At 33.7% G+C, this 22,569-nt stretch overlaps 1 pseudogene; it reads left to right on the forward strand.

Annotated features, from left to right (window-relative positions):
- The first annotated feature begins 1,822 nt into the window (after window positions 1-1,822).
- Window positions 1,823-22,088, forward strand: LOC129884132 (oxoglutarate-dependent flavonoid 7-O-demethylase 1-like; annotated as a pseudogene).
- Window positions 22,089-22,569: the final 481 nt, after the last annotated feature.

The raw sequence follows: 22,569 nt of genomic DNA on the forward strand, positions 1-22,569 counted from the left end.
CGATACATGCTATATGATTTTTATAAAATGTTAATATCTACTATGTCTAAAATATTTTGAATTTGGATTGTCGTAATTGAAATATTATCAAATTGTATCTATTTTTAAAAATATATAGTTTAAATTTATTTAAATATAATGTTAATAAAATTACTTAATTAGAGTTCATTTTAGTAACAAATATAAGTAATAATTTGCAAAGAAAAATTTAAAGTTAAATTATATCAAACTGTAAAAAAATTTATTCCTTCCAGACATATTAAAATAAGAATTGAAATGGATGGAGTAACTAAAATCGTAACTACAATACGTATATAGTCTAGTTTGGATGTGGTTCATTTTACCCAATTTGGGATGCAACTTCTATTGATGAATGACTATACAACGGTGGTTCTTATAAATTACTTTTTCCTTGATTTTATTTATTATTATTTTTTATAATTTTGACGTGAGATAAAGTTTAAGAAAATAAAGAATTTTTTTGAATTTTGTGTTCTTAAATTAAAGATATGCAGAATGTATCAAATTGTAATTTAATCGTGTGATATTAAACATGTAATGTGAAGAATTGAAATTAAAAAATTATAAAAAAAAACATAATGTTTTAATTGAAATGGATGGAGTAACTAAAATACGTATATAGTCTAGTTTGGATGTGGTTCATTTTACCCAATTTGGGACGCAACATCTATTGATGAATGACTATATAACGGTGGTCCTTAAAAATTACTTTTTTCTTGATTTTATTTATTATTATTTTTTATGATTTTGAGGTGATGAAGTTTAAGAAAATAAAGAATTTTTTTGTTTTTTGTGATCTTAAATTAAAGATATATAGAATGTGCCAAAATATAATTCAATCTTATGATGTTAAATATGTAATGTGGAAAATTGAAATTAAAAAGTTTTGAAAAAAAGAAAAAGACATTATTTTTTAAACAAACTAAAAAAAGTATGGACAAACAAAGAGTTAATAGTTAAAAGCCCTCTTAAACTTGCCACAATTTATTAAATGCACACCTAAGATATAAGAAGTCTTAATTACCCTTCAAAATGGATTCTTGGAACTATTTACCACCTAAACTATAGGAAGTCTTAATTACCCCTCAAACATGAATTTTTGAAATTATTTGCCTCCTAATATACCACATGATTAAAAAATTACTCTAAACTTTTAGTAAAAAAATTTGAAATTATAGGACTAGCTATTCTTTTTAGTCAATCCCAAAAGAAATAACACATTTTTATATTTAGTAAAAATTTAAGTTTACAATTTTCATTTTATCCTTAATGAAATAATTATTGCCACACAAATATTTATAACTTATTTTAGACCATATTTTTTTAAAACTTCATTTCAAGTTAAATTACATTATATAAATAAGAACGAAAATTAAATTTTTACGAAATATAAAAATGTATCATCTCTTTAGGAATTGTCTAAAACGAAAAGTGAGTTATATAAATTGGACATAATATTTTTTTTGTGTCTTGTGACATATTAGGAATAAATAATTTCAAAAATTCATGTTTGAGGGTTAATTAAAATTTCTATAATTTAGGGGGTAAATAGTTTCAAAAATTCCTGTTTGAAGGATAACTAAAATTTCTCATGGTTTAGACATACATACTAAAATGTATCAAATTTAAGGGACTTTTAACTATTAACTCACAAACAAATTGAAACCAACTAGTCCCCCATATTTATGATATATATCAAGAACATTATTATCATATTTAAATAGTTGTGGACATAAGTTAAAGGTAGAATTAACATAATATCAATATTGGCCCTCCATGGAAATAAGCAGTTTAAACATAAATGGGAGAAGTAGAAGTTCGTTCTGTCCAGGAATTGGCGAAGAAGAAACTCGTGTCGATTTCGTCGCGATGTGTACGTGATGATCAGGATCGTTTATCAATAGCATCGAATGATCATAATAAGGAAGTTTCAGTGATTGACATGCAACGATTGATCAACTCTAATGATCATGACTCCATGAATCTCGAGCTTAAAAAGTTGCACTTTGCAGCTCAAGAATGGGGTTTCTTTCAGGTATATTTTACTTGCTCTGTTTCAATTTGTTTGTCTTACTTTCCTTTTAGTTCGTTTCAAAAAAAAAATAATCAAACTTAGTGCTTAGCATTTGGTGTCCGGGAAATTTTAATTTCGAGAGCCCGACATTGGGTGAGACGGGTCCTGCTCTGATACCATGTTAAATTACATCTTAAGCCTAACTCACACCCCAAAGACTAGCTCAAAGGAAAGAGGATTGCCCAAGCCTTATAAGGAGTCCGCTCATCTCATTAACCACCAATTTGAAATTTTTGTCATTCTTCAAACGCTTATTAATTCTAACTTTTTCACATTTTGCAATTGATTAATCATGGAGTTAGTTCTTCAGTGGTGGAGAAGATGAAACATGAGACTAAAAAATTCTTCGATCTGCCATTGGAAGAGAAGAAGAAATTTGAACAAACAACAGGGGATATAGATGGATATGGACAACTCTTCGTTGTCTCTGATGAACAAAAGCTTGACTGAGCTGACATATTTTATTTGAAGACCTCACCTCCACATTTGCGGATGCCTATATTTTTCAAGCTTTACCTTTCACCAAGGTACGTATGCAATTAACTAACGTCCTCCCTTTATACTAAATACTAAAAAATAAGTAAGAGAATCACTTACTAATGCATATGTAGAGAGACGATTGAAGAGTAGAGGGAAGAAATAAAGGAGCTAAGCATGAAAGTTTTGAAAATATTAAGTAAAGCTTTGGGGATTGAAGAAGAAGAAGAAGTGAATAGTCTCTTTTAAGAAGGAATGCAATCAATGAGGATGAATTACTATCCTCCATGTCCACAACCAGACAAAGTGATAGGACTCGCTCCTCATTCAGATGCAACCTCCTTCAAGTCAATGAAACTCAAGGTCTTCAAATTAGAAAAGATGGAATTTGGATTCCCATTGAACCCCTCCCTAATGCCTTCATACTCAATGTTGGAGATGTTTTTGAGGTACTTCTCTAGTTTTGTTCTCTTTGTATCTTCTATTAGTTTCCCTACTGATTTTATTTATGCGATAATTAATATTTGATTGAATATTGAGTTTTACGAAAAAAAGTTATATTTAAACTTGAGGTTTTAAAACTAATCTATTTATTTAGGTGGTTGTAAGTCACTTCATTAAAGGTAAAATGAGTTAATAAGTGGGTTAGGCTAAAATCAATCCAACAATTACTTGAGTTAAAACATAATGAGTTATAACCTTCCCAATTTGACACAGTTTTTTCAAATGATTCACCTTCCCCTACCCCACCCCACCCTACCATCCATATATCGACTCGAGCCTTCAAGTCCAACTCACAACCCCAACCTGAGATCTAAGACCTGATCGACCTCAACACTACCCTAACTAGAAACCCTTGACGCGCGCCTCATTACCATCGACCTTGACCTTAACCCGAGACTTGAGACAATAGACCCGAAACTCAATCCTAACTCAAGACCTGAGATAGGATCATTGCTCGGGACCTGAGACTAGATTCCAACCCTGAGTCAAGAAATAACCACTACCTAGTAATCGAGATCTAGACCCGGTTTCGTCTACTCGATAATAAGTATTTTTTGGGAAAAGTCCAAATGAGAGACATGTGTTTTTATTCTCCTCTTGCTAATACCCTAGCCATGGCTGCTTAACCATGGCCGCCAAGGCTCCTGGCCGGCCGTCAACGGCAGATGCCCTACCCACACAAAATCTACTACCTCTATCCTCATCATCGACTAACTCGCTACAAAACCCCCATCTGACCCATGAGTTTAATCAAGCTTCTAATGCTTCTTCTACAGCAAGCTATGCCCAGATCCTTGAGAATGGAGCTCTCAAACCAAAATATCATCCCCTCCCAATGAAGGAAGTGTCGTATTTTGAAGGTATTCCGGTGGTGCGTTGGACAAATGCGGAAGTAAAAAGAATGGAGCAAATTGAAAATCTACAATATGCCATTGTTGGTAAGTTTGCTTATGGGTGGCCAGAGTTGCAAGAATTAAGAAGCATCATCCCTCAACAGTGTGGAGTGAAAGGAAAGTGCGATATCGGTCTACTGAGGGACAGACATTTGTTGCTAAGATTTTCTCTGATGGAAGATTTCATCAATATTTCTTCAAAGTTTTCCTTTTGGCTGAAATCGAAGGATGGTCATGCGTACCAAATGAGGCCATTAATTTACAACTCTACCTTTAAGGTCGAGGAAGAAACTTCGATAGCCATGACTTGGATTTCCTTCCCAAATCTACTACCAACGTATTTTGTGAAAGAATCCTTATTTACCCTGGCTTCTGCAGTTGGGAAGCCCTTAGGATTGGACATGGCCACCATAAATAAAACAAGACCTAACTGCGCAAGGGTTAAGGTTCAAGTAGATTTGCTATCAGATCTACCTAATTTTGTGCTGATGGAAATTGAAGATGAGAATACTAAGGAGATAAGGAAAGAAAAGGTACGTATACAATATGATCACCTCCCCAAGTATTGCACACAATGTAGGTTACAAGGCCATGCAAATGAAGACTGTCGAGTAATGCACCCTGATTTGGAGGCAAACAGAATAGAGGATGCAAAGAAAGAGGAGAAGGAACAAGAGAAGGGAGATTTATCAAAGAGGGATACAATATATGCTGTAGGAAAAATAAGAAGGATGCAGGGAAGGGGATATGTCCAAACATATATCCCTAAAGTACTATCAAGTGGGAAGATTGTTACTTATCCACATATAAGAAATAACAATAAGACCTCTTTTGATACAGGGAAAAACCACAATATTGCAGCCCCTACTCATAATCATTTTGATGTATTAGGGAACCTCACAGAAGGAGAAAGTGACAAAGACAAGGGAACAGATGATAAAGACAAGGAGCTAACAAAGGAAACTAAGACACAAGTGCATGAAAGAGAGAAAGATAGGATTGAAGAATGTCCCTCTGCTGTTGATGAATCACAACCTAACAAGACCCTAATTATTCAGGGTGCAAGTGCCAGTGAAGCTGAGGAGGACACTATCTCTAACTATGACCAAGACTCAGGATCTACTAGCTTGACAACACACAAAAGGGAAATGGAGTTTAAAATGCAGAAGGGGGATGACAGCTTGACAACAGATAAAGATGATAATCCTGAAAAGGTGAGGCAAGACACAACTGCAAATGCTGAATATGTGATTAAAAAGGGAATCAATGTAGCTGAGGAGTACACTCTTTCAAACTATGAACATGATCCACGAAGTAGCAGCTCCACATCACACAAAAAGGATTTGGAGACTGAAATCCAGAAGGAGTCAGATATCTCAACAACAGATCACCTACTTCAGACATCACATCCTCCATCACTAGATTATGTACAGGAATCCAGCTCTAAAAATACAATGAACGAGGGACTGTTGAGCATCTCTATTAATGACAAAGGGATTGGTTCATTTCCTCCTCAGAGGGAAGAGATTAAGAAGTTATCAGAGACACAAATAGAAATGGACAGAGCACAGACACAAATACATCAGAGAAAACAATCTCCTTTGAAGGAACTGCATGATGTGATCTCTCATAACATTGATGAGATAGCTGAGGAGCAAAATGAGGAGGGTAAGAACAAATTCAATGAATGTGAAGAGGAGGCCTCTATGGAACAGGTTTGGAATAATGTGGTCAAAGAAGCAGACATCTCACCAAGATCAAAGCAGCAAATCTACAAGAAAGGAAAGAAATAAGTAAATACAGTTTCTATTCCTGTAAGAGTGGTACCAAGGAGAGGTTGTAAGCCTATTTTTAAATGATGATGAAGACACTCTTCTGGAATATCAGATCTGTGAACACACAAAAAGCTTTTCACAGAGTACAAATGATGCACAAACATCACAAATTCTCCATTATAGCTTTAATGGAGCCTTTTCAACACTACAGGAAGATTCAGGCATATAGGAGGAGATTAGGCATGGCATATGCCCATTACAACTGTAATGGTAAAATATGGTTCTTTGTACAAGATCATGTAGATGTGGAGATACTGCAAGATCAAGAACAACAAATTACCATAAAGCTTTCCTTCCAAGAATGGGACAAGTCTCTTATGGTATCCATGGTCTATGCAAAGTGTGACCATCTAGAAAGAATGAGTTTATGGGATAACCTGTATGGTTTGGCTGATCAAATGGAAATTCCTTGGTTGGTAGGAGGTGACTTCAATGTCATTATGAATGAAGATGAGAAGATTGGTGGCTTACCTGTTCTCCCTACAGAATATGAGGATTTTGCCTTCTGTATCAATTCATGTGAGCTGTACGAAATAAACTACAAAGGGAGCCTGTTTACTTGGTGGAATGGGAGGACAGGAAGTGACTGTATTTTCAAGAGACTGGATAGAATGATTGCAAACTCAAAAATGCAAGAATGGTTCCCACAAATGGAGATTCAACACTTATCCAGAACAGGCTAAGATCATGCTCCTTTATTACTTTCTTGTTGTGAAACTTCACATCACATAAGAAAGCCTTTTAGATTCCTTAATTTCTGGACAGAACATGAATCATTTATGGAGGTGGTTAAACAAGCATGGATCACTGACTTTGAAGGAGATGAGTTTATCAAATTCAAGCTGAAATTAAAAAATGTGAAATCTGTCTTGACTGTTTGGAGTAAGACCACTTTTGGTGATATTTTTAAACAACTAACAGTAAGGGAAGAGGTAGTGAAAATAAAGGAGCAATGCTTTGAAGAAAATCCAACTCCTGTGAATAAAATGGTACTGCAACAAGCACAAGCAGCTCTGAAAAAATATGTTCATTATGAGGAAGAATTCTGGAGACAAAAGACACATATGACCAGTTTTACTGAAGGTGATAGGAATACAAGGTTCTTTCATAGTATTGTTAATGGTAGGAGGAAGAGATTGCAGATCAGAAGAATTCAAAATCAACAAGGACATTGGCTAGAAGGGGACACACAGCTGGCAAAAGAAGCTTGTATTTTCTATCAACAACAGTTCTCTCAACAAATTCCAGCTCTAGATTACCAAATGCTACATCAAGTTCCCCATATGGTGGACCAGGATACAAATGATCAACTGATAAGAATACCAACATTACAGGAAGTGAAGAGGACTGTTTTTGCATTGACTGCAGAGAGTGCTGCTGGACCAGATGGGATGAGTGGAATCTTTTATCAGACATGTTGGGATATTGTTGGTGTTAGTGTACATAATTTGGTGAAAGCTTTCTTTCTTGGACAAACTCTTCCAAAGGCAATCACACATACCAACCTTGTACTGATACCAAAGAAAAACAACATAGAAACCTTTGCTGATATGAGACCAATCAGTCTCAGCAATTTCATCAACAAGGTGATCTCTAGAGTGGTTCAGGAGAAGTTGGAAGGCATCCTACCTTGTCTAATATCTCCTAATCAGTCTGGCTTTGTTAGAGGAAGAAGCATCATTGAAAATGTCCTACTCACTCAAGAAGTAGTGACTGACATCAGACTAAGAGGAAAACCAGCTAATGTGATACTTAAACTAGACATGGCAAAAACATATGACAGAGTATCATGGTTTTTCTTGATCAGTGTTTTAAGGAAGATGGGTTTTGCAGAAAGTTTCATAGATATGGTTTGGAGGCTGATAGCAAATAACTGGTATTCCATTCTTCTTAATGGTCAAGCACATGGATTTTTTCATTCCACCAGGGGAGTAAAACAAGGAGATCCTCTTTCTCCTTCCTTATTCATTTTATCTGCAGAAGTTCTATCAAGAGCATTGAATTCTTTATTCTACAATAAAGACTTTAGAAGTTATGGTATGCCCAAATGGAGAGCAAATATGAATCACCTAGCATATGCAGATGACACAATAATATTTGCATCAGCAGATTCAACATCTTTAGAGCTAATTATGAAGGTACTACAAGCATATGAGCAGGTCTCTGGACAACTTATAAACAAAGAGAAGAGTGCTTTCTATGTATACAATAAGTTTTCTGCTAACTTAATACAACAAGTGGAAACTATTACTGGTTTTAATAGAGGTAATTTTCCTTTCACATATCTGGGTTGCCCTATCACACATTCAAGGAAAAGAAAAGTAGATTATAATGATCTAATCAAGAAAGTGAAGAATAGGTTGCAGACTTGGAAAGGAAGATTGCTATCAGTTGGAGGGAAAGCTGTGCTGATCAATAATGTACTAATGAGTATGCCTATCCATCTCCTGTCAGCTATTAAACCTCCAAAATGTGTTATCAATGATATGCACAAAATATTCTCAGCTTTCTTCTGGAATAATTGTGAAGAAGGTAGAAGAAGACACTGGTCTTCATGGTTAAATCTCTGCAAGCCAAAAGAAGAAGGAGGTATAGGAATTAGATCTTTATTTGATGTATCACAAGCATTAAGTGCAAAATTATGGTGGAAATTCAGAACAACAAACACAATATGGGCAAATTACATGTGGATCAAGTACTGTAAAAGGCACAATTCTCAGACAGTGCAGTGGAAGAGAGGTTCTCAAGTATGGAAAACTATGTTAGAGGCAAGAGATAAGATTGAGCAAGAAATATGGTGGGAACCAAGGAGTGGAACTGCAAATTTATGGTTTGACAACTGGATAAAACTAGGATCCCTATATCACATCATACCAGAAGATTTCCAAATAGATGAAGGTGTTCAAGAAGTAAAAGAAATAATGATGCATGAAGGTTGGAACTTAACAAAACTACAGCAGCTGCTCCCTGGGGATATTGTAGCACATATCCAAGAAGACTTACACTTTCATGAACAAAAAGAAGAATGGGATATACCAAGATGGATGATGACAGCATCAGGTAAGTTTACAGTAGGCACAGCATGGGAATTACTGAGGAGCAAAGCAGTCAGATCAGATGTTTACAACAATATATGGATATCAGGGGTCCCTTTTAAGATATCTTTCTTTTTCTGGAGATTGTGGAAAAACAAAATACCACTTGGAGATATATTAAGAAGCTTGGGGATAGAAACTGAGACAACATGCTACTGCTGTGATCCACCACAACATGAATCAGTGGAACACTTGTTTGTTACAGGAAAATTGGCTACAGCAGTATGGAAATATCTTAAAGCAGCTGTTGGCATCACAACACATTTTCAGCAATTAAGGCAACTAGTTCAACTATGGTGGAATTTAGAGTTTCCATCAAAGTTAAAAAATAGCTTCAAAGCTATACCAATGGTCACAATGTGGCAAATTTGGAAATGGAGGAATACAGTGCTACATGGAGGGAAGATGTCCATCAACAAAGTGATTTATGAGATAAACATGATTACATATCAATTGACTCGAATGAGCTACAAAGGGCAGGAAAACTTACCAAGATGCATACCTCAAATACTGAAAAAATTTGAAACATACAGGCCAAAACTTATAACCAGAATAGTGAAATGGGAGTTTCCTGAACAGGGATGGTACAAATGTAATTCTGATGGAGCTTCTAGGGGAAACCCTGGACCAAGCTCAGTTGCCTTTTGTATTAGAAATGCAGTAGGAGACCTTCAGTATGCAGCAGCAAGAATGATACCAGATGGATCAAATTTGATAGCAGAAGCGAGGGCATTACATGAGGGACTTCAGCACTGCGTTACACACAAACTCCTACCAGTGGTGTTGGAAACAGACTCAATGACAATGAAAATGATTTTGACTGGACAGTGGGAGACCCCATGGAGCATATCAATGATCACAAATGATATCTACAGACTGAGGAGGGATAAGGAAGTGAGGGTGGAACATGTCTTGAGGGAAGGAAATGGGTTGTCTGATTTCTTAACAAACTATGCTCTTGATTTTGCAGGTAACCATCACTTTGATAATTTTTGTTCACTTCCTGTCACACCAAGGAAGATGCTAAACACAGAAAAGTTCCAAATACCATATCTGAGGATTAGGAGAGCTAAAGATCACCACATACCCGGAGATTAACAACTACCAGGAGAGCTGCATCAAATAATTAGGCATCACATCAAGTCGGAAGAAAAATAAGAACTTCGAAGCTGATTCGATGACAAGTATTCGCATCTTCAACATAATTACAGTTACAACTGAGTGAACGACAATTTCTACTACAACTTTCAAGCATGAATTAGTATTCTTTTGACTTTGAACCATAGCACCTGGTGAGAGCTTGTTGGTGTCTGAAATGGTATTGAGGTAAGGCTGGAGGTCGCAGCAGATAATTACACTTATTTGGTTGGCTGTAAATCATCCCTTTAATTTTATGCTTTTCTTTATCTTTTGAGAATGTATTGTACGGATCATTTTGTTATAATAAATCACTGCCAAATCTGTTTTGGTGGTTTTCGTTCAAAAAAAAAAAAGATCTAGACCTGACTTTGACCCCAATTTTGATATCCAACCTTGATTTGAGACTTGTGTACCCATTCCCGACCCACAATCCGAGACCCAACTTTGATCTAGAACCTGAGACTCATTATGATTTTGATCCAAAATTCGAGACCCAACCTCAACTTGGGGTTAGAGTTTTGAGGCCCGAACCCTTAGCCATAGGAAAAATCAAGGGAAAATTACCCTTTTACACATGATATGATGCTATATTTACTTTTATTCCCTTTTACACCAAAAAATTTTCAAATTCCCTCTTTTTCCTTTCTCTCTCTATACCTTACTGATACATCCGCCTCTTCCTTCATCTTTGCCCTAATTTGCTCTAGTTAATTTATACTCTTCAACCGTTAATCAATTTCAAGGTTCCAACTGAGGTATATTTTAATCTTTCCTTATTTGGAATTTCACTTCATCCTCATTCAATCTGATTTCTCCTAAAATTTGTATATTTTGATTTCTTCTGAAAATCTTTGAAAAATTTTCTAAATTTTTATCATTTGCTTTCTTCTGTAAATCTTTCTATTTTTGTTTCTCATACCTTCAATGATACATATGGAATCCGTTCATGGTCTCATACAGTCCAATAAAAATCAAGGAATTTTTGTTTCTCCTGGTTCTGATTCGTCTTGGGAAGGTTACGACGAAGTTAGATCCAAACATCGTAACGATCCAGCAGTGATGAATAAGCTATGTGAGAAATTAAAGTCGAAAGCTACAGTTAAACATGCACCCAAAGAAATAGACAACAAGATTGAAGGGGTTACAACACGCCCTAATCTCCCAAAGGTATGGGTACAATTAAGTTTTTTGTTTTAGAATGAAAATTTTGTGAATGTTTTAATGATTCTGATACATATCATTTATGTATCAGATACATAATATCTTTTTAAAAGGATTTTTTTTGGAGATTTACTATCTCTGATACATCATGTTTAAGTGTCAGTTTCTGTTGTTTTAATTTTTAATGATTCTGATACATATACATTTATATATTAGATACATAATGTCTTTTTCAAATGTAATTTTTTGGAGATTTATTATTTCTGATACATCATGTTTAAGTGTCATTTTATGTTGTTTCAAGTTTTAATGAAGCTGATACATATCATTTATGTATCAGATACATAATGTCTTTTTCAAATGCAATTTTTTGAGATTTACTATTTCTGATACATCATGTTTAAGTCTCAGTTTCTGTTATTTCAAGTTTTAATGAAGCTGATACATATCATTTATGTATCAGATACATAATGTCTGTTTTAAATACAATTTTTTGAGATTTACTATTTCTGATACATCATCTTTAAGTCTCAGTATCTATTATTTCAAGTTTTAATGATTCTGATACATCTACATTTATGTATCAGATACATAATGTCTTTTTCAAATACAATTTTTTGGAGATTTACTATTTCTGATACATCATGTGTAAGTGTCATTTTCTGATGTTTCAAGTTTTAATGAATCTGATACATCTACATTTATGTATCAAAATATAATATATAACTATTTCTGATACATCTTCTGTATGTATCAGAATCTCATCTCATGCATCAAATATTTTAATGCATATGATACATCGTATTTATGTATATAGTTCAAGTTGTATTTAACCATTTTCATGTCAATGCAGGGAATAAAATACGTCATCAAGAAGATCTCGTCCCACCCATTGAGATTCGAAATGACATATAGGGCTAATTTTCTTGATGATTTTGAATCATCAATAGGTGAAGAATGTATAAAGTTATTTAGGCAATCCATATTTGGTCACTACTTAGATATGTTAAACTGTAATTTTCAAGGGCAAATCATCAAATGCCTCTTACTTCTTGAGGTAGACCAAAAAAACAAAGAAGAATTGCACATTTGTCATATGTAGGGTAATATACTACGATTTACAATAAATGATTTTGCCATCATTACTGGTTTGCGATGTACCGGTAATATCAATGACTTTCGGTATTCTGATGACCAAACAAGTAGATTATTGTACTTATATTTTCCTGGTGCCAAAAATGGGGTCAACAAAGCTCGTTTTGTTGAGTGTTTTCTAGTTGGAGGATGAAAAACAAACGAAGACGTTGTTCAGATGGCCATTCTCTATTTCATCCACACTTTTGTTTTTTCTCAACTAGGTGATGCACCTATATCTGTTGATGATTTTAAGATGGTAGAAGATGGTAGGTATGAGCAATATCCATGGGGAAAAATAGCATTTTCAAAATTGATAAAAGAAATGCGTCAGGAGTTTTTAAATGCCAAACAAATGTATCATCTAGGCGGCATGCCATACGCTCTGAATGTTTGGATATATGAATGTGCATCTCAAGTTCCCTCTGAAATTGCTGTAAGAGTGGGTAATGAAATTTCCAGAATTCTTAACTGGCGTGTTGTCACCGTGAAGCCAAAATTTGAGACCTTCATGTCTACCATCTTCAGTGAGGTACATGCTTTGAATATTATTCATTTATGCACTGATTCATTATACATAACATCTAAGATACATTATATATGCATGACCTTGATACATTATAATTTGATTCATAAAGTAGATGTATCAGCTCATATATTTATGTATCAGAATATAAATATATCAAGATATAATATATCTGATACATATACTTTATATAACCTTTCTGATACATATAATTGTATGTACCAGAAACTCATTTATCAGTATTTACAGCTCATGAAAACTCTATCTTATGTATCAAATTATAATGTATCTAGAATTACATCTCATGATACATCTGCATTTATGTATCAGATAATGTTGTTTTTCTATCAGTTTCTCATGTATGAAGGATTAATGTTTCTGATACATCATGTTTATGTATCAGCATTAACATGTATCAATTATTCAATTATTTTCTGACAATCAATCAATATTTTTTGCAGTATCCATGCTCCAACATTGTCCAATCTCAACATGAAATGGAATCTATTTTTATTCATGGCAGCCAACAAAAACCTGAAGCTTCTACATCAGCTGCCAAGGTCAATTTCAGAAAACCTCATAAAGTCCCCGGATTTGAGGACTTTTCAACAACACCACCCACAGAATTATTAAAAAGATCTAGTCATGTCGCTGATACATCTTCTCCACCTTCTTCTAAAAGAATGAAGATTTCCCCTGCTAAAAAGCCAATTCAAGTAGAAACAGCCAACATGCACAAGGATTTTATACCACCAAATGAATCAGAAAAGCCTGTTTCTCCTGAAAATGTACCAGGGGCGAAGTCAGTTGTAGGAGGTGAATCTTCCGGTCATTCGGATCAAATTATTCATATGCAATTCAAAGCATTGAAGAAGTCCATAAAGAAGTCTCTAAAGAGATACATAAGTTATTACTTTAAGATGTATCACATACAATATACTTTTAATTAGGTGATACATTCTGATTTTTCATATACATGTATCAAGGTTGACCGAAAGTTCAAGTGTTTGGAGAATAAAATTGATTCAAATCACATTGATCTTTTGAAATCCATCGACGGTATGGCGAACCGAATGACTGGCACATCATCTTAAGTTAAAACAAATGATTTTGATCAAACATTCCATGTGGTTGAACAACAAGAAGCACCTACTGGATTGGAGGTGCATAATTTTGCAAATAAATCTGACCCACCCCAACAAAATGACCAATCTAATGTCCAGGAAGATATTAAGGTACATACATCATGTAATATTTGATATTTATGCTTTTAAACTTCTAGATACTTTTCATTGTCATGTATCGAATGTAAATGTTATTATGTTTTTAGAGACCTGAACCATCCACCATGATAAAACAGGTGGACAATATATCAGAACAAAACATTTCAGCAGATGTTTCAGAATTATTTGATCAGCAGGTTTATTCTGATACATTAAAGATAATGTATCAGAAATAAATTGATGAACAATTTGATGCTATATATATATATTGTATAAGCTCAACCTCTTTATATATATATATATATATATATATATATATATATATATATATCATAAGTAAATGTTATTATATTTCCAGGAAGATGAACCATCCATCAAGATACAAAAGGTGGATGATGTATCACAACATAACATTGTAGCAGATGATGTATGATATCAGCAGATTTTTTATTAAGTGATTGGGTTTTTAAGATAATGTATGATATCCGCAGTTTTTTATTAAGTAATTGTTTTTTTAACATTTGTAGGAACCGAAAATATTAATTTTTACACCACAATTGAAGGATGTATCAGCACACCAAATGGAACCACAAAGAGCAGATACTGATCAGCTTATTGCTGATTTTGATATATTACAAGTAATGTATCAGATACATTACTGAGATAAAGTCAACATTATTAACTTTTTTAATGACGTTATACATTACATGTAGAACACTGGAAAGAAAGATGGAAGAGTAGCCGATGATAAAACTGACAAAGTAGAAAAGCAAGTTGAGGAGATTGATAAAGAAAAAATAAAACCAAGCACATCGAAATCCAATACTTCAGCACCATTTTCGACCGAAACTCTGGATGTGATAGATGCTCTAATATACGGACTTCCATTACCAGTCATGCCATTGACAGTTGTTAGTCATGAGCAAGTTCAGGATGAATGTCTATTACGCGATAGCCAGCTACCAACCACTCTTCCATCAAAAGCCAATGTATTATCTGACGATGCGAAGACACCATTTTGAAGAAGCAGGATTCCTTCGAAGATCTTACAGTCGCCGTATCTTTCAAACTTTGGGTCGAGTGAAAAGGGAAAGGAAAATTTGTCAGCTGTTATGCATCAGACACACCCTTTTGAAGGTTTTGGTATATGCTATCATCCCCCATCCGAGCTTGTCACAGAATACTCTCAATGAATAGATAAAGGACTACTAAAATCGCATGGCAACAAGTAAGTATGATATATTCAACTTATACCCATACAAGTTGTGTATTATATTTGTTATGTTATTAAACTACAAGCTTTCATTCAGGAATTCGAAGGAGGATCATTACAGATCTAAGTGCTCTTCATTCGACTTTGAAAAAATGGACTTTGTAGTGGCATTTCCTAAAGATAAGAACTGGTTCTACCTAATGTCACAGCTGAACAGATGTTGGAATGATGAGGTAAAAATTTCATCATAAATAATATGATACAACTCATACTTACTACCTGATACATACAGATTAATGTATCTGATACATACATAGATTAATGTATCTGATACATACATAGATTAATGTATCTGATACATACATAATCTGATACATGATGTTAGTTGTTATATAACTAATACTTTCTTAAAATGTGCAGCACATCGATGTAATATCTTACTACCTTCGGAAGAAATCGAAGATGCAGTTGAGCAATCAGTATCGATACACAACGACAGACTGCATTTTCAAAATTTACATCGAATATGCACACACACGCTACTATCACCTTCCACCTAATATTTCTACACAAGAAGATATGGCAAGGGCCACTGTTACAGCTCATCATGAGAGATCCGTGAAGAACATAATAAGAGGTTTCTCAATACCAGCCGGTTTGCCCTGGCATTTGGTAGATAAGGTATACATTCCAGTAAACTGCGATAGGGATTTTCATTGGGTTCTTACGGTAGTTGTGTTGAAAGAGAGGTTGATACGTGTGTATGATTCATCGTCTAAACGAAGAAGTAGCAACCATTCCCTAGAGATCCAAAAGATAGCAGCAATGCTACCAACATACCTGCAAGACAGTGGTTTCTTTGACAACAACGAACGTACTGATTGGTCGTCTCTTGATTCATATAAGGACAAATCAACCGGTAACATGCTTGAACCACATCACCCATTTGCAGTTGAGTATGTTGAAGGAATTGCGCAACAGGAAAGTAACAGCTTGTGAGTATTAACAATTATGTATACCTAAATCATTCATCTGTCAATTTTACTTTTTTAAAACTTGTGTATTCCTTTCTTTGCATGGATTGTGGAGTTTTCCTGTCCATTTTTGCTGAATATCTTAGTGATGGAATTTCTATTCCAAATACTGGACTAAACGCTGAATTCTTCCATTCAAGATATGTCGCACTCTTATGGAGATATGGTTGTCAGAAGGCCATGGATGGTTATGTTAGCGATAACGACGATCCAAAAAAACCTAGGAGAGACATCTCTCCAAGCCAAGGAGAACTGATTGATGTCCAATAGTTTTTTTTTTAGTAAACATTTTAAGTATTTCTGCTACTTTTAATTTATCTGATACATAAACTGTAATGTATCAGATTTAGTATGTTTTAATATTTCCATATATCAGATTTAGTATATTTTTCTCTGGTGTCAAACTCGAATATAAAATCAAAGTTTATGTTTTATATTCTACTGTATCAAACTTGTATCGAGTATAATATTCATAAGTGTCACATTTTGTGAATTTTGATACATATTATATGTGTATGAGATTTTCATGAATCAAGATTTATCTATTATGATACATCATGCACATGTATCAGATTCTCATTTCTCAATATTTAATGATTCCGATACATTAATTTTTTGCATAAGAATTTCATGTCTCAAGATTTAACGTTTATGATATATCTTGCTTATGTATCAGATTCGCATTTATCAAGATTTACTGCATATGATAATCTACAACCTATATCAAATAAGATCTTATGTATCACCCACAACTCTTGTGTAATTATGGTTGTCGAAAAGACAAGAATGGTTATGTTTGGGAAAATAACGATCCAAAAAATAAACTATGTGAGATTTCATTAATCCAAGTCAAGGAGAACCGATGGACGTCCTGTATTATATTTTAAAAAAAAATTGTAGCAATAAAATATACTAATCTTGATACGTATCAACTGAAAAAAGATTTTTATATTTATGTCACGTGTCAAACTCAAATACAAAAATATAAAAATAGATGTTATTATATGATTCAAATAGAATGTATACCGAGATACCACAAACATCATATCTATTTAGGAATGAAATTACAAGTCTTTCTGTTGTGGACTTCGTGGCCACAACGTCCACAAGAATTTGTGCTACTTGTTATCTTCTCACTAGCGAACTTTTTTCTCTCTTTCTTTGGTCTTCCTGGCATCCTTTTGTATATTGCTGGCAAGACAAATTCTTCCAAAATTTCCTTCGGACCAGTCCAGTCTTTGTAATCTGACATTGGAACCATTGGTAATTCATAAGTATTTGCCAACGCCTCTGGTTTGTAGTAATCAGAACAGTATGGGTGCAGGTCAGTAATGTTCTTGCTCTTCAACACTGCAATTGCATGTGGACATGGTATCTCGTCTAGTTGAAATCTACCACAAGTGCATGTTTTTCTCTCTAGACACACAATGTATCTTATACCTAATTCGTAAATAAAATAAAGATAGTCTGATGAAGCAACAACCTACAGGAATTATATTTTAAATATATGTATCAGTACTCCTTCCTCACATACACAACTATGTATCAGAACTGATGTAAAAGGGTAATAATTATCACAGGATATACATAACAGATGAATCAACAGCCAGCAAGAAATAAATTTCACATATATGTGTCAGAAAGTATATATCAATTACAGAACTGATGTATCAGTATATATTTAAAACATGTTATATTTATATGTGTCAGTACTTATGTATCAACTATATATTTGATGTATCCAAATTGATATATCAGTGTATAATGAGCACAGGCTATACCTGAATGACGAAGCAACAAACTGATATAAATAAACTTCACATATATCTATAGTACTTATGTATCATCTACACAACTAATGTATCTACACTGATGTATCAGTATATATTTAGAACATGTTATGCATAACTGATTAATCAACAGCCTGAAGGAAAATAATCTTTACATATATGTATCAGAACTTATGTATCAAATGTAGAACTTATGCATCATAATTGATGTTTTATTATTTAATTAGCATATGTTATACATAACTGATGAATCATAAGCCACCAATAAATAAATTTTACATATATGTATCAGAAAGTATGTATCAATTACAGAAATGATGTATCGTGTACCAGAACTGATGTATCAGTACATATATGTATCAGAAAGTATGTATCGTGTACCAGAACTGATGTATCAGTATATATGTATCAGAAAGTATGTATCGTGTATCAGAACTGATGTATCGGTATATATGTATCATAAAGTATGTATCGTGTACCAGAATTGATGTATCAGTATATATGTATCAGAAAGTATGTATTGTGTACCTTCATTCTCGAATACTTGATCGTGTTTGAAACTACGATATCTTCGAATTTTCTACCCAAAGTATGTTTTGTATAAGATGCTATTTCCCTATTTTTGCAGTTCCAAGAACCAAATAACATTCTCGTTTGCTCCAAAAAGTCAATTATAGGCAGCTCTCGTGCTTCAACAAGACATCTATTGATACATTCTGCGATGTTAGAAGTCATCATTCTACCCATGTTGACAGTGGCATGAACCCTTGACCACTTTTCGTATCCTGCATTTTTTAAATATTGTGCCACCCGTTGATCGATTCTTTCAACTTTGGCCATTAATTTATCGACTTCATCTTTTCGGTATGCCTTGGCCATTGAATAGAAGATGTCACTTAGTACAACTTTGCTCCTTCTGTATTTAGTACACACATTTTTCCATATATGCCATATGCATGCAAAATGAGGAACATTGGGAAATACCATGCTTACACTCTTGATTATGCTTTCGTTCCTATCTGATACAACACACATATTGTCCCTCTCACTAAATGCATTCTTGAAATTCTGAAAAAACCACGTTCATGATGCATTATTTTCCGTATCAACAATACCATACGCCAACGGCAATATACAACCTAATAAATCAATAATAGCGATACAATAGTTATTAGAATTCATCAGAATCACAACAAACGTGAAAAATGAGATGACACACTATTATTCAATAAGAAATAGTATAAGAAAGTAATACCTGCCCCATCAAGTGTGCTAGCTGATACAAACGTCCCTTTATAAGGTCCATCAAGATGCGCACCGTCAACAACAACTACTGGTCGACAAAACTGAAACCCCCTCATCAAGGGCCTTAACGCTATGAACAAATACATGAACTCATCAGTTGATGACTTGTGCATACTTATGTACGAATTTGGATATACGGTTTTTAGAATATGTATGTATACAGGCAGCTATCTATATCCATCAGCAGGTTTTCCCCTTAACATCTCCAAAGCATGCTCTTTTGAACGCCATGCCTGTTGATAGGTAATATCAATTCCATACACTGATTTAATATCCTCTCGTATATCATTAGGGGTGAGAATTTTCTTATGATTAACCAATTTAGGTGCTGTGAATGCACTAACAAAAGCCTTTGTAGCATGAACTTTGTTGAAAATCCTATCTCTCAATGCACATGAATGTTCACTATTGAAATATCTAACTTTGAATACATCGGATTTTTTCCAACATGAAGCTTTCATTCTCCAACAACAGCCGTCTGAAAGGCATACTAACACATAACTGCATTTGTATAAAAAAAATATCATGTATCATACCAATATTTTTTCATATATAATATCAACAAATAAAATGACATACTGATAGGAAGTGTGTCAACGCATGTACTTGATACATGCTTCTTTGTATGTATTATGAAAAAAAAGTATCTAATACATAGAGTCATATGAATCTGATACATACTGACAGCATTATTACCATTTTTTAACTGAGTTACAGAAATGGAATTTTTGATGTATCATGACAGAAAAAAAACAATTTTTTTTAAGAATGTATCAGATACACACATTCATATGTATCTGATACATACTGTTGGATAATATCCAACATCAAAATTTCCAAATGCAGAATATGTGCATACCTTTTACTGTCGGAACTTTTAACCTTGAAATTAAATTCATTATTGATTTTGTATTTGGCCATTACATCAACTAGAGTTGCTTTATCCTTATAGAATTGATTCTCCTTCACTTCCGCACTATTTGTATCAGCTATGTAGTTTGTCAAATCCAATTCTGCTATATAACAATTTGCGACATTACCAGATTCTTCTAAACCAAAAATGTGGGACTCATTCGCTTTTGATTTGGCACAAACGATTGCTCGAGATGTACTGTCGAATGATTTTATCTCACATCTTTTTATATCAGAGCTTGATATGCAGAGGGGATAATTTACGAAACTAGGCTCTTTCTTCTTCAACTCTATGTAAAGATTAACAACCATATCATTATGAATATAAATTGGCGACGAGTTACCTTCAACTATGTATCGGATTTCAATATTTTTCTCTCATTCATCCACACTTAATTCAGCAGCAAATGCTTCTTTTAGATTTGAGTAAGATACATTGTCACCGATAACGATTCCATCACTTTTGTATTGTTCATAAGTAATATCGGATTGCCAAACTCCAGAATGTCTCAATAGTATCGGGATATTCATATCGATTAATTGATGAAATGCGAAGTTTTCTTTGAATTGATGCTCTGTTGTTTTAATTGGAGTCAATGCTCTGACTTTTGGCTTCAAAATTCATGTACATAATTGTCGCCTTCTTTAACCAATTAATCTCATTAATTAGATCAGCAATTGATATAAAGAGCCAATTATACCTTATCTCAATCTTCTATCCATAAATACCTGATGTGCATTAACTATTCTATAGCTAAAGTTATGTATCAGCAAAAGTGAAAAAATAATTGAAATCAACTTCGGTATGAATTGATGCTCTATTTTTTCCATTCGAAACGACGCTCTATTTTTTGGCTTGAATCTTCATGGACATAACAATTGCTTTTTTTAACAATTGATGTATCAGATACATAACTTATGTATCACCAAAACTGAAAAAAAATTGAAATCGAAGTTGGTTTGAATTTATGCTCTGTTTTTTTGGCTTAAATCTTCAAGTATACAACCGTTATTTTTTTAACCAAATTAATCCTATTAATTAGATCAGTAATTGATTTAAAGAACCAATCATCCCTTATATTAAGATATTATCCATAAATAGATGATCTTCATTAATTAGTCATTAGATAATTGATGTATCAAATACATCACTAATGTATCAGAAAAGTTGAAAAAGGGGATATAGGGTAATTTTGATACAATGAGGATTGTATAGTAATTAGACATTTCCATTATGGGATTTAAGTAAAGTTTACAAAAATCAAAGCAAATCTTAAAAGTGAGCTAGAATTGAGCTAATATTGGAATAAATTGAAGATTATTTTCAAAATGATTTATTTTAGGTTTGACTAAAATCAGTCTAATATGAAATTATCTTGTTTTCAACCCTTAAAATTTTGGACGGCCCATCACTTTTTGAGCCATATTTGACACTTCTACTTGAAGCGCCTCTCCTATCCTTTTGTTTTTCTTTTCTTGAAAAATATTTTCTCAAATAGAATCTACAGAAGCATAGAGCATAGATCGGTGGTAAGCTTAGAAAAGAAAGGATTTCAGTAGTAACATTTCAGAGTCCAAGATTGGATGGTATATTAGGTCCATCAAGTAACCTTGTTACAGCTCATAAACCACCAATATTCAAAAATATTGGAGTTCCTGAATATTATAGAGGATATTTCAACCGTGAACTTATCGGGAAATCATATGTGGACACCATGAAAATCACCAGTGAAGATGATCTAAAGAATTAATTAGTAGTTGTATTAATGGTGCGTAAGTAAAATCCTTTTAGTATGAAAGGATTTAAATAAAATAAATACCCCCCTCATATAATATGTGTTGGATATTAATATCATATGCAAAATTCATTGGTGGCCCCTAAAGTTGGCCCCAACTTTCACTTAAACATCTCAACTATGCTTTGTTCAGTTTAGACACCCTATGTCAAGCTCCACTGTGTCATTTTGACATTTTTTTCACAATCTTTTGTTGAACCTATGCACGTATTGACCAAACGTGTCCACGTGGATTAAAGGTCCAATTAGGTCATGCCATTTCATTTTAAAGAGAAAACATTAAGCCAAACGTGTCCACATGGATAAAGGTCCAATTAAGTCATGCCATTTCATTTTAAAGAGAAAAAATTAAGTGTCAAATAAATTAAATGAAAAAAGTCAAGCCAACAGTTTCCTCTTCCCCAATTTCATACCACCTTAATTCTCTGTTACCTCA

The sequence above is a fragment of the Solanum dulcamara genome, chromosome 4, assembly GCF_947179165.1.
Source record: "Solanum dulcamara chromosome 4, daSolDulc1.2, whole genome shotgun sequence".
In the NCBI taxonomy this organism is placed as follows: Eukaryota; Viridiplantae; Streptophyta; class Magnoliopsida; order Solanales; family Solanaceae; genus Solanum; species Solanum dulcamara.